The sequence below is a fragment of the Schistocerca serialis genome, chromosome 1, assembly GCF_023864345.2.
Source record: "Schistocerca serialis cubense isolate TAMUIC-IGC-003099 chromosome 1, iqSchSeri2.2, whole genome shotgun sequence".
In the NCBI taxonomy this organism is placed as follows: Eukaryota; Metazoa; Arthropoda; class Insecta; order Orthoptera; family Acrididae; genus Schistocerca; species Schistocerca serialis.
The window spans coordinates 973,513,036-973,528,311 of NC_064638.1; positions in this window are offsets into that span (position 1 = coordinate 973,513,036).

The following is a 15,276-nucleotide window of genomic DNA, read 5'->3' on the forward strand; positions in this document are numbered from 1 at the left end:
CAATGTTTGTTTGTTTCTTTCAGAATATGTTGAGATTTGTTCTTTAAGATACCTGTGTATATGTTTCACTAATTTGCACTGTTGGTCTTATCTTTTCAGCTTGTAGTTTGTCGCACCCAGTCTATTGGATGACGCCGGGTTTGAGTTCTGTCCGTAGAGGCACTACCGGTCATCAGTCTCGTGACTGTTAACGTCATCATTTTGTACCTACTACTGTATTATTGAACCCATTACTTTGGTAATGGGTTAGGTTGGGATGTTTGGAGGAAGAGACCAAACAGCTAGGTCATCGGTCTCATCGTATTAGGGAAGGACGGGGAAGGAAGTCGGCCGTGGCCTTTGTTAATGCCACGCCGACGAACAATGAATTCTTTTGTCGTGGTGAATCATGTTGTTTCCCTGGTCCAGGGCCTGCCGGGGTGGCCGAGCGGTTCTAGGCGCTATGATCTGGAACCGCGCGACCGCTACGGTCGCAGGTTCGAATCCTGCATCGGGCATGGATATGTGTGATGTGCTAAGGTTAGTTAGGTTTAAGTGGTTCTAATTCAAGGGCTCGGTACCCGTGGTCTAGGGGTAGCGTCTTTGATTCATAATCAAAACGTTTTCGGTCCTGGGTTCGATCCCCGCCACTGCCTAAATTTTGATAAATAATCAGCATTGGCGGCCGAAGACTTCCGGCATAAGAAGTCAGCCTCATTCTGCCAACGGCCTTGTCAAAGAGGGCGGAGGAGCGGATAGAAGTTCAGGGCACTCTCTTGTCCTAGGGGTCGGAAATTGCCCCTACAGGCGGAAGAATTAGCAATGATCAACGACGTGAGGATGTAGAAGGCAATGGAAACCACTGCATTGAAGACACGTAACGTGTATCCACAGGACATGTGGCCTGTAATTGAAGATGTGTCATGATGATCTCTCCATTGGCAAAAGATTCCGGAATAGTCCCCCATTCGGATCTCCGGGAGGGGACTGCCAAGGGGGAGGTTACCATGAGAAAAAGAATGAATAATCAAAGAAAGGATAACGTTCTACGAGTCGGGGCGTGGAATGTCAGAAGCTTGAACGTGGTAGGGAAACTAGAAAATCTGGAAAGGAAATGCAAAGGCTCAATCTAGATATAGTAGGGGTCAGTGAAGTGAAGTGGAAGGAAGACAAGGATTTCTGGTCAGATGAGTATCGGATAATATCAACAGCAGCAGAAAATGGTATAACAGGTGTAGGATTCGTTATGAATAGGAAGGTAGGGCAGTGGGTGTATTACTGTGAACAGTTCAGTCAACGGGTTGTTCTAATCAGAATCGACGGCAGACCAACACTGACAACGATGGTTCAGGTATACATGCCGACGTCGCAAGCTGAAGATGAACAGATAGAGAAAGTGCATGAGGATATTGAAAGGGTAATGCAGTATGTAAAGGGGGACGAAAATCTAATGGTCATGGGCGACTGGAATGCAGTTGTAGGGGAAGGAGTAGAAGAAAAGGTTACAGGAAAATATGGACTTGGGACAAGGAATGAAAGAGGAGAAGGACTAATTGAGTTCTGTAACAAGTTTCAGCTAGTAATAGCGAATACCCTGTTCAAGAATCACAAGAGGAGGAGGTATACTTGGAAAAGGCCTGGAGTTACGGGAAGATTTCAATTTGATTACATCATGGTCAGACAGAGATTCCGAAATTAGATACTGGATTGTAAGGCGTACCCAGGAGCAAAAAATGGTTCAAATGGCTCTGAGCACTATGGGACTTAACATCTGTGGTCATCAGTCCCCTAGAACTTAGAACTACTTAAACGTAACTAACCTAAGGACATCACACACATCCATGCCCGAGGCAGAATTCGAACCTGCGACCGTAGCAGTCGCCCGGTTCCGGACTGAGCGCCTAGAACCGCGAGACGACCGTGGCCGGCACCCAGGAGCGGATATAGATTCAGATCACAAAATAGTAGTGATGAAGAGTAGGCTGAAATACAAGACATTAGTCAGGAAGACTGAATACGCAAAGAAGTGGGATACGGAAGTACTAAGGAATGACGAGATACGTTTGAAGTTCTCTAACGCTATAGATACAGCAATAAGGAATAGCGCAGTAGGCAGTACAGTTGAAGAGGAATGGACATCTCTAAAAAGGGCCATCACAGAAGTTGGGAAGGAAAACATAGGTACAAAGAAGGTAGCTGCGAAGAAACCATGGGTAAGAGAAGAAATACTTCAGTTGATTGATGAAAGGAGGAAGTACAAACATCTTCCGGGAAAATCAGGAATACAGAAATACAAACCCCTGAGGAATGAAATAAACAGGAAGTGCAGGGAAGCTAAGACGAAACGGCTGCAGGAAAAATGTGAAGACATCGAAAAAGGTATGATTGTCGGAAGGACAGACTCAGCATACAGGATAGTCAAAACAACCTTTGGTGACATTAAAAGTAACGGTGGTAACATTAAGAGTGGAACGGGAATTCCACTGTTAAATGCAGAGGAGAGAGCAGATAGGTGGAAAGAATACATTGAAAGCCTCTATGAGGGTGATGATTTGTCTGATGTGATAGAAGAAGAAACAGGAGTCAACTAAAAAAAGTAAGGGGATCCAGTATTAGAATCGGAATTCAAAAGAGCTTTGGAGGAGTTACGGTCAAATAAGGCAGAAGGGATAGATAACATTCCATCAGAATTTCTAAAATCATTGGGGAAAGTGGCAAAAAAATGACTATTCACGTTGGTGTGTAGAATATATGAGTCTGGCGACATACCATCTGACTTTCGGAAAAGTATCATCCACACAATTTCGAAGACGGCAAGAGCTGACTAGTGCGAGAATTATCGCACAACCAGCTTAACAGCTCATGCATCGAAGCTGCTTACAAGAATAATATACAGAAGAATGGAAAAGAAAATTGAGAATGCCCTAGGTGACGATCCGTTTGGCTTTAGGAAAAGTAAAGGGACGAGAGAGGCAATTCTGACGTTACGGCTAATAATGGAAGCAAGGCTCAAGAAAAATCAAGACACATTCATAGGATTTGTCGACCTGGAAAAAGCGTTCGACAATATAAAATGGTGCAAGCTGTTCGAGATTCTGAAAAAAGTAGGGGGAAGCTATAGGGAGAGACGCGTCATATACAATATGTACAACAACCAAGAGTGAATAATAAGAGTGGACGATCAAGAACGAAGTGCTCGTATTAAGAAGGGTGTAAGATAAGGCTGTAGCCTTTCGCCCATACTCTTCAATCTGTACATCGAGGAAGCAATGATGGAAATAAGAGAAAGATTCAGGAGTGGAATTAAAATACAAAGTGAAAGGATATCAATGATACGATTCGCTGATGACATTGCCATCCTGAGTGAAAGAGAAGAAGAATTAAATGACCTGCTGAACGGAATGAACAGTCTAATGAGTACACAGTATGGTTTGAGAGTAAATCGGAGAAAGACGATGGTAATGAGAAGTAGTAGAAATGATAACAGCGAGAAACTTAACATCAGGATTGATGGTCACGAAGTCAATGAAGTTAAGGAATTCTGCTACCTAGGCAGTAAAATAACCAATGACGGACGGAGCAAGGAGGACATCAAAAGAAGACTCGCTATGGCAAAAAAGGCATTCTGGCCAAGAGAAGTCTACTAATATGAAATACCGGCCTTAATTTGAGGAAGAAATTTCTGAGGATGTACGTCTGGAGTACAGCATTGTATGGTAGTGGAACATGGACTGTGGGAAAACCGTAACAGAAGAGAATTGAAGCATTTGAGATGTGGTGCTATGACGAATGTTGAAAATTAGGTGGACTGATAAGGTAAGGAATGAGGAGGTTCTACGCAGAATCGGAGAGGTAAGAAATATGTCGAAAACACTGATAAGGAGAAGGGACAGGATGATAAGACATCTGCTAAGACATGAGGGAATGACTTCAATGGTACTAGAGGGAGCTGAAGAGGGCAAAAACTGTAGAGGAAGACTGAGATTGGAATACGTCAAGCAAATAATTGAGGACGTAGGTTGCAAGTGCTACTCTGAGATGAAGAGGTTAGCACAGGAAAGGAATTCGTGGCTGGCCGCATCAAACCAGTCAGTAGACTGATGACCCAAAAAAAAAAGTTCTAAGGGACTGATGACCTTTTGAACCGTTATATCATTTAAATATTTGGACTTAAAGCTGGAAAGCGGTAGAAATGGAACGAGAATGTGAGGTGAATGCGAATGGTCGACTTCGGTTCACTGGGAGAATTCTACCGCTACCATCGTACATTTCTCGTAAGGATCGCGAAGATACGAGAAATTAGCGCTCTTAAGGAGGGATGTGGAGAGTAGTTTTTCACTCACTCTATTCTGCGAATGGAACAGGAAATGAATTGACTCGTAGTGGTGCAGCGTACCCTGCCTCAGGCACTTTACGGTGTCTTGAGGACGATGTATATAAATGTTGCGTGTTTGGTTCAAATACGATTCAGCTGTGAAGCTCTATGTGAATTAGGGCATGGGCGTGTTTTTGTATGTTTTAGGTTATGCTTAAACGTGTGATCTTCTTATATTTGATCTGTTGACCTAGTTTCTTATTTTGCTGGACCAATCTAACTTGTCTGTATTCCTGACTGGTGTACGTATATTCCTGTATTGTTTGTCTATTTCGTGTTGCCTTAAGTTATTTGGCAGAATTATTGTTAGCGTTACGTATCTTCGTGTCAATCCTCTTTTTCCTTTTCCTTGTGAGCTGTCTCCTGAACTTGTGCCCCGCATTCCTCTTCCATAATTGTTCCGTCCAACATTTATTATGAAATTAGTAATTAGTAGTAGGCTTGCTGATTTTCCTTGCGCTCTCCTGCGGTCTTGTTAAGTTGCATTACTCTACTTTAAGAGCCGGAAATTTTGTTGGCTTGACTTTTGTATAATAAATTAAGTTCTTGTTACAAGGATCGTACTGCCTTTATATTTATTCTATATCGCGATTTCGTGATGACTGGGTGTTGTGTGATGTCCTTAGGTTAGTTAAGTTTAAGTAGTTCTAAGTTCTATGGGACTGATGACCATAGCTGTTAAGTTCCATAGTGCTCAGAGCCATTTGAACCATTTGAACCATATACCGCAATTTAAGGGTGATTAATCCCTGAAGACTCTAGCAGTTACGCTAGCTGCCAATAACAATGGACTTTGATACTTGAGCTGGAGTATTGAAGGTAGGAAGCTTGTAAATACCGTAAATTTAGTGTACCACTAGCCCATCGTGCATGCAGTGACAACCATTCGGGACAATGCGCAAAATGCATCAAAATCTTCATATTTCATTGCGCGTCGGTAAAGTCCCTGAGATTCGGATCGACTGCATGGAGTCGAAGCGCACCCATTACACGTGAAACGTGGTCAAATGTTATTTTGAATATAAAAGGAGTTCATTTCTTTCTCGCAGGGCAACAACTGTAGCTTTCGGGAATGCATGGTGAGGACGAATGTTTGGAAAACATCTCTCAATAAAACCGGTTATTCATTACAATGATTAGCAACCGACATGATACATATGAACTGAAGTGAAGTCACTGGAAAAATTATGCATTCCCTCACTTGCATGATTACTACGCTTAAACGAAATTGTAGTACAACACTAGCATGAATAACTTCAGACAAGGACATGAGAGAAATAGTCCAGCTCTGATATTCGATTAAACACACGGAACACAGGGGCCTACAGACACAGTTCCTTCTCGATCAACTCTGAATCACACAGGAGAAAGAGTCTGACTAATTAGAGAGCGACCGAAGTCATGTCACAGTATTTCAACTAAAATTGATAAATTCCTTAACTACCATAATATTTGAAAACCTGTACGCAATTTTGGGTTCATTCTGCATAGAACCAATGTTTTGAGCAGCAAAGTCGGTGTTCGCGATATTTTTACTTTGCTCACATATTCCGGTTGAGCCACACAGAGGCCTTCACGCCGGAAGCAGGTGAGCAGCTTCAAAAAACTAAGAAAAATTCAGTCGAATACTACACACAACCAAAAAAGTTTTCCATCACCTCGGTTCCGAGAGTTTCGGAACCTGTACAGAAAGCTGGAATAGAGATCAACTTAAAAATCATTTCCTCGAGTTTTATTGCTCATAAAAACCACACATTGCATGTTGTACCACCAAGCAGCGAGACACTCACAGGTGGTGGTCCAGAGTGCTTTACAAAACGGTACCTCTAATACCCAGTAGGATGTCATCTTGCATTGATGCATGCCTGTAGTCGTCATGGCATACTGCCACAAGTTCATCAAGGCACTGTCGGTCCAGATGGTCCCACTCCTCAACGGCGATTCGGCGTAGATCCCTCAGAGTGGTTCGTGGGTCACGTCGTCCATAAACAGCTCTTTTCAATCAATCCCAGGCATGCTGGCCACTCTAGTCGAGTGACGTCGTTATCCTGAAGGAAGTCATTAAGATGTGCACGATGGGGGCGCGAATTGTCGTCCATGAAGACGAATGCCTTCGCTAATATGCCGCCGATATGGTTGCACTATCGGTCGGAGGATGGCATTCACGTATCGTACAGCCATTACGCCGCCTTCCATGACCACCAGCGGCGTATGTCGTCCCCATATAATGCCACCCCAAAACAGCAGGGAACCTCCACCTTGTTGCACTCACTGGACAGTGTGACTAAGGCGCTCAGCCTGACCGGGTTGCTTCCAGGCACGTCTCTGACGATTGGTTGGTTGAAGGCGTATGCAACACTCATTTTTGAAGAGAACGTGATGCCAATCCTTAGCAGTCCATTCGGCTTGTTATTGCGTCCATCTGCACCGCGCTGCATGGTGCCGTGGTTGCAAAGATGGACCTCGCCATGGACGTCGGGAGTGAAGTTGGCCATCATGCAGCCTATTGCGCACAGTTTGAGTCGTAACACGATGTCCTGTGGCTGCACGAAAAGCATTAGTCAACATGGTGGCGTTGCTGTCTGGGTTCCTCGATCCATAATCCGCAGGTAGCGGTCATCCACGGCAGTAGCAGTCCTTGGACGGCCTGAGCGAGGCATGTCATCGACAGTTCCTGTCTCTCTGTATCTCCTCCATGTCCGAACAACATCACTTTGGTTCACTCCGAGACGCCTGGACACTTCCCTTGTTGAGAGCCCTGCCCGGCACAAAGTAACAATGCGGACGGGATCGAACCGCGGTATGGCTGTCTAGGCATGGTTGAACTACAAACAACACGAGCCTTGTACCTCCTTCGTGGTGGAGTGACTGGAACTGATCAGCTGTCTGACCCCTTACGTCTAATAGGCGCTGTTCATGCATGGTTGTTTACATCTTTAGACGGGTTTAGTGACATCTGTGAACAGTCAAAGGGACTGTGTCAGATGCAGTATCCCCAGTCAACGTCTCTCTTCAGGGGTTCTGGGAACTGGGGTGATGCAAAACTTTTTCTGATGTGTGTAGTACATATCAGTACTATGATTTGATCACTAAAGGCTGAAACTTTGACGCGGCAGCAGCAAACTTTACCTTACCTCTAAAGGTGGCTCATCATTTAAAACTACGAATCAGCTTTTGTTGCAAGAAATTATTGTATATTAGCATTATTATACTAACAAATAGCCGAAAATACTAGTTTTAAATAAATGCAGTAAGATTCTCAGTTCAGTGTTGGTGGAAGATGGTCAGTTTTGATACGAACAAAGTAGAAATTCAAGTTCAATCATCACTCACGAAAATTAATGAAAAAAAAAGTCGACGATTCGAAACAGTAAATACTCCAGAGAGTTTAATGGAATTAATCAGGCGATTTCCCAACAAAAACCAAAATCTTACCTCGTTAACCAAAACAGAAATCGTATCAAAGTATGTTCCAAGTAACATGTTTTTAAGGGAGTGTGGCAGGAACTTATAGCTAACAGCTGAGAGAAAAAATTAAACGTTCAGAATCACAGAGCAGCAACTTCGCCAGCCCCTTCTGGAGAAGATTATCAAGGTTGGCGTTACACTACCAGAGACCAAAAGAAAGCCTTTGTTTCAATCACAGGCAGATTTGTATACACGCACTCACACGTTCACGCTTGTAGAGATTATTCTTGGATATGGAGTGGATGAGGAGAGGATGCTTGTTATACCAAATAAATATTGTCGCTCCATACGAATTCTCTTGCCAAAGAGCTGTAGCTCACAGGTAGACATACCGTGCAACGTATAAACGAGGAACCAAGCAATGTCATACAAAAAACAAAATTAAAGTGCGATTAGGCAGACCTCTTTCAATGAGTGTTTTTCTATATTTCGTAACTTGCTTTTCTGCTCAATTTCTCTGAATTGCTTTATTATGTTGTTGATAAATGTTTTTAAACCTTGAAAGTAATTACGCTTCCAGAGTCCTTCCCCCCCACCCTCCCCAACCCGCCTGGCACTCCCAACATTTCCTAAGCCTTAGTATTTTCTCTTCAATAAAATCCTGCAATTTTTTGTGTGACAAACCATATCGCTGTAATCAGCATACAGGATGTACGGAATTACTATGACCTAATGGAGAAAACTACTGCGCTACTGTCTATCTCTGTCTCAAGAGGAAGTTAGAGGAATAGATAGCGCTGCAAAACTTGAAAAACTGTAACAGAAGGACATATATGTTAGTATCAGGGGAAGAGGAATTTATTTTCGAGTTAATTCAGTAATCGCATCAACCGATTACCAGCCTGAATTGCTACAAAGGTAAATATTTTTGCAAAACGAGTGGAACAAGCAAAATGTAAATAATCATAATGCAGAATACAGAAGTACCTATCTCTGTGATTAAAACCAAAGGCTAATCTCGTAAATTTACGCACCAGAGCCCACCAGAGCGACATAATCGTGGAAATTTAAACGACTGAACCAACTGTTCTCAAACATAGCAGAAAATTGAACACATGGATTCTTTTAAATATGTGAACTACACACACTTCTATCGATAGTCTTTTCTTCTTTTATCTGAGATAATATTGTAGCTTCAAGTTTATACTATTGAAACCGACGTCTTGAGATTTGCATGTTTTAAACACAAATTTCACAGTTTACAGTTTTGGCTCTATTGAAGTACTCCTCAAACCCAAGACGATGTTTCCTTATGGTATTGAACATCAATGACGATCAGCCTAAAAGAGGTGTCACCTGAACTACACTGAAATATTATTTTGTGCTTATGAAGCATTTGTGAAATAAAGTGAATAGAAACCGTGGGAACAATGTTTAATGATCTGCATGAGACTACCGTTGATAAGGTCGATGTTAATTCACGGAGGATTTGATTATTTGTCACATTGACAAGCATTAATTGATTACATACTGCTGTATAATAGCTCCATCATCTCACTAAGAAATGGTGTTACGGTGACGAAAACAAGATTGTCGCAGTTTAATTATCTGCCTCATTGACAAGCGTTGGTTGATGCACACTATGTGATCAAAAGTATCCGAACACATGGCTGGAAATGACTTACGAGTTCGTGGTGCCCTCCATCAGTAATGCTGGAATTCAATGTGGTGTTGGCCCACCCTTGCCTTGATGACGGCTTCCACTCTCGCAGGTATATGTTCAATCAGGTGCTGGTAGGTTTCTTGAGGAATGACAGCCCCATCTTCACAGAGTGCTGCACTGCGGAGAGGTATCGATGTCGATCGGTGAGACTGGCACGAAGTCGGCGTTCCAAAACATACCAAAGATATTCTATAGAATTCAGGTCAGGACCCTGTGCAGGCCAGTCCATTACAGGGGTGTTATTGGCGTGTAACCACTCCGCCACAAGCCGTATATTATGAACAGATGTTCGATCGTGTTGAAAGACGCAATCGCCATCACTGACTTTCTCTTCAACAGTGGCCCCCTCTATTAAAAATACGACCAGACCACAACACCACCGCCTCCGAATTTTACTGTTGGCGCTACACACGTTGGCAGATGACGCTCACCGGGCATTCACCATACACACTCCCAGCCATCTGATAGTCACATTGTGTGCCGTGTTTCGTCACACGACACAACGTTTTTCCACTGTTCAATCGTCCAATGTTTACGCTCCTTACACGAAGCGAGGCGTCGTTTGGTATTTACGGGCAGCCAATCGAACGTGAAATCCAAGTTTTCTCACCTCCTGCCTAACTGTCATAGTACTTGCAGTGGATCCTGATGCCGTTTGGAATACCTGTGTGATGGTCTGGATAGATGTCTGCCTATTACACATTACGGCCCAATTCAACTGTCGACGGTCTCTGTCAGTCAACTGACGAGGTCGGCCTGTACCCTTTTGTGCTGTACGGGTCCCTTCATGTTTCCACTTCACTATCACATCGGAAACAATAGACTTAGGGATGTTTAGAAGTGTGGAAATCTCGCATACAAGCCTATGAGACAAGTGACACCCAATCACCTTACCACGTTAGAAATCCGTGAGATCCTCGGAGCGCCCCATTCTGCTCTCTCACGATGTCTGATGACTACTGAGGTCGCTCATATGAAGCACTGGCGGTAGATGGCAGCACAATGCACCTAATATGAAAAAGGAATGTTTTGAGGGTGTCCAGATACTTTTGATCACATAGTGTACTTGTAAGTAACTTGCCTCGTACTTAAACTGCTTTGCTTCATTCGCATACACATCGTGGTCTCAACATTTGTCGCCTCGTCAGTCAGAAATGACTTGAACGAGGATGAATGTGAAGTCCTCAGTATATTACCATAGATAATTACGTTTTTGTAATGAATAACTTTCAGTGAAATCTGTAAACTATGACAAAAATTTGTGCAAGATCTTTCGTCTAGAACGATGCCAGAAATGCCAATCTGGTAACATTCTGGCGTCCTTTTAGTAACTAAAACATTAAATTTATTTGTTGAAAAATAGCAGCATCTTCATGAAACTTCTTTTCTAGCGTCACGCTTCTCTTAGTGATACATCGCATGCTTCAGAATGAAATGCACAGCCCAAGTATACTTTGCAATCTTCAGAAGATAGTTCATTCTTTGTATACACTTCCGTAGTTTAATTGATTTTTGATCATTTATTGATATATTTTGATGTAATATGGCTTAATCGTGAGTCATTTCGAATGAATTATAGAAACCATCTATAGATAAGACCTACGTTAATGTTAACCTACCATTATCACCTTCTCCAGTCATATTACTTTGATATCTGGATAAAGGCGACCCTGAAACTCCTTCAGCTAGATTATCGCTTGTCTATTCACTTTGCATCTTTTATCTAACTTGTCGACCTTCCGTTACGGCCAATTAACGTATTTAATGGATGCCTCCACCATTCCCGCATTTATTTCAGTGTCATTACAGCCTTAATTTTGTCTTTTGGTCCCACCCTTTCGATGATTCACTTCTTTTTCTTTTTCTGCCTTTATTACTAATTCACAACATGCATTTCTATACAGCTCTCTTTCTCATTGAAAATCCCTTCCTCGCCACCATTCTCCTTAACAAGTATTGCCCGTACATTGCTAACTTCCGTTTCAGAAAATTTGGCACACAGAGTTTTTCTTATCCGGATATTCTTGGGCAATTCATCCACTGTTTTCGACTGTGCTGAATACAAAAAGAAACAAAAAAAAACATCCGATTTTATGATTCGATCTTATACTTGTATTACATTTTTTCGATGTGCGGTATACGTATTACTTTTCCTTGAATCGGGCCTGCTTGCAGACTTGCTCTGTTAAGAATTTCCATTAGGTCCCACAGAAGATGAAGACCTACACTTAAACTGATGTCGACAACCAAATTGGATGCAAAGCTGAAACTGCGTAGATGAACTGTGTTTTGCCATAACATCAACAGCCTTGTGTTATGACCGGTCTAGCGGCAATGCACCTGCACGTAAACCGATGGGCTGCTGGATCGAAACTGTTAGGACCACAGAATATTTTAGTCCGTCTTTAACTTAGTCTTCGCCTCTCGTTAACGTAGAGATTCGGCAATAACGACATGTGGTGCGGATTCTACATTCATCACTAAGTTTCTCTTTTCCCTGTACGTTTTTAGAGTTAGGTTTTGAGAGTCGTCGAAGTGGCAGCCTATAGAAACATTTGCACCACGCCCTTGGGCCACACAGAATTATTATCGTTATTGTGATATGATGAACTGAATACACAGATACTTTTTGACTATGAATTATTTCTTCAATTCTTTTTAGTAATCTCAAGATGCCAGTGTTGGTTATTCATTCTTATCTCTTCTCTGCGAAGTAGAAGTGTTCAGAATGTTTCACTGACAGTTCGCATGAAGTTCCTGACTAACTAGTTCTGCTTTACATCTACCCTCTACAATGCACCGCGTTGTCCTCTTTCAGATACGGGGTTGACGCTGATAACACTGAATTTTATATTAGCACATGTTCAGTCAGTTTCACCTCCAGCGTAATGGTGTTTATATTATTTTCTTTATTCTTATTAGCGATGTGTAATGTGTATTGGAAGAAACTAGCACAATATGAAATTATTAATTTTTGAAGACTTACTGCACACGGAAGATAATTCAGAGTATGTGAATGAGAAGTCTGCTCATCGTTACCAACAGTTAAGAAATAAGTTGCTGTTACCTACATCTGCATACACACTGCTAAAATCAACGTACGGTGCGTTGGGGAGGGTATCCTACACTACTTCTGGTGGCTTCTTTTCCTGTTCCACTAGCAAACAGAGCGAGGGATAATATTCGCCTCCGTACGAGCCATAATTTTTCTTAACGTCGTGACCATTACGTGAAATACATGAAATGTACGACGGCGGCAGTAGAATCGTTCTGTAGTCAGCTTCAGTTGCAGGTCCTCTCAATTTTCTCAGTAGCGTTTCTCGAAAAGAATGCCGACTTCCCTCCATGCATTCCCATTTCAGTTCCTGGAGCATATTATTCAGATCATATCATTCAGAACTACTGGTAGTAAATCTATCAGCCCGCCTATGAGTAAAGCGGTTTGCTTTACAGATGAACAGCACTTTACTAAAACTTCCCAATAGGCCAAAGTATTCCATTCGCCTTCCTACCACAATACTTACATGCTCGTTCCACTTCATATCCTTCTGCTACGCTATTCGTAGATGTTTAATCTACGTGATTCCGTAATGTAGCAGACGGGCCAGGTTAGCCGAGAGCGCTAATGCGCTGCTTCCTGGACTTGGGTAGGCGCGCCAGCACCGGCTCGAATCCGCCCAGCAGCTTAATGACGGAGGCCGGAGTGCCGGGCAGCCTGGATGTGGTTTTTAGGTGGTTTTCCACATCCCACTACGTGAACACCGCGCTGGTCGCCATGTACTTCCTCAGTTACACGATTCATAGACGACTTAACACTTTCGCACTATTCCATGGATTACACTAGACACAGACAGTTGGGGTGCACTCATTCTGTCCTGGGGGGTACAGGGTGGCGGCAGGAAGGTCATCCGGCCACCCCTTCAATTAACCTTGCCAAATCCGATTAACCATGCTGACCCAGCATCGTTGCAGGAAAATGGCACAAGCAAAAGAAAAGTAAGAACGAAAGAAAGACTCCATAATGTAGCACAGTACAAATGCATTATTCGAACATTTCCTTTTCCTACTCATCTCATTAACTTACATGATTCTACAGTTAGAGCTAGGTGCCCTTCATCACACAAACTATAAAGTTTTACCAACAAGGAATCATTGGTGTGCGAGATGGTAAGTTCAGTCTTAAGTATGGCTCGTTTGAAAGTGTTAACACCAGCATTGGAAAAATATTAGCTGCCAATGATTCACCGTGTCCATCAGGAGAGCAACAGAAAATGAGTGTCCGAGAGGTGCGGAGATCAACGTTCTGTGGGCTTTATGTATTACATTTCACAAAATGTACATCGTCGGCACTAAAGAAATGTTCATAACAAAGTATTAACTTGCACCTAGAACACCGAATGACAGATGGTGCACCACAGTGATCACAAAGATTTGCATTATCAAGATCTAAGTCGAACTTCTTGGGAGTTACAAAAACCGTGTAGGACGTTCAGCTACGTATCCATTCTTAAATAATGCATACGGAATCACATTGGCAAAATTGGGTGATGAGAACTGTCGGAAGGTAATAGAATGCAACTGAATGTGAAACAGTCTGTCGTGCAGCTTATCGTGATACTAGCTATCATTGAAAATGTGGTTGCAGGTAGAAGAATAATGTGTTTTGTAGGTACGGAAAAAGTAAACATACGGAGGCTGAATTTTTCCGGGGCTTAAGTTGGTATGAACTGCATTGTAATGCACATTTCAGGGGATATAGTTTGCCCTAAAGGAGTATAATTTTTATACAAAGATTTGGAATCAAAGCAACTTATTTTGTTCAGATACTAGCCAAAAACAGAGCTCTTACCATAGTTGCACTTCTCTTACACACATGTTCCACTCTTGATTGCTGTAATGTAAATATTGCCTATTGTCTTTGCAAGAACACCTACACGTGAAAGAACCGTAGGAGGCAGACCACCACCAACATTTCTCTGCACACTGAATAACTTTACAGCCAGTTTAGCATTTAGATTAACAGTCTGCATAATTATATATGAACTCATTAAGGCATTGGTGTAAGTTGATCTTGACACAACTCTCTTGATAGCTCTGATTTCCAGGGTTTGTATCACATACATTTCTTCTTCAAATCCCGATTGGTCGGACTTGGAAGCAATTTCGGACAGATTCCGCATTTCTTTTTCATCGTCAGCTTGACGCTTTGTTTGAAACTGCATCATCTTACTTCATCCAATTCTGTAGCACTGCTTGAAGTTATGTAGGTATCCACTGCTTACCTTGAAATTACTGTAGTTTACGCCGCTCGCATGCTATGTGCCTAGTGGAGTAGGTCAACATCAAGCACAACCTGTAAATTGTATCACGCATTCTTGAAAATCTCAAAATACCAGCTTCAGTAACAAGTGTGCCTTGTCCTCCCTTGAAAATCCGTACCTTTTGTTATGCACTACACGATCATATTGCTGCGGACATATTCGAAACCTCTTCATAATTTTTTTCATTTTTACTATACTGTGGATGATCTCCCATCTACGTAATTATGTTTGATACCACCTCCTTAGACAGCGGTTGTCGTTTACCACGCTTCACTGGCGACGGGACACGAATGATGAACTACGCGGCTTGATACCTCTTTCAGTATTACTTTCACTCGTTAAGCACGTATCGTCATCACTGTACTCCTCATGTACGTTGCCTGCACAGTCGAACGTATACGACAACATACATTTTATTGAGTCATCTTCTACAGACGCTAATGGTTCATCTGCCATTTCTCACTCTGCGA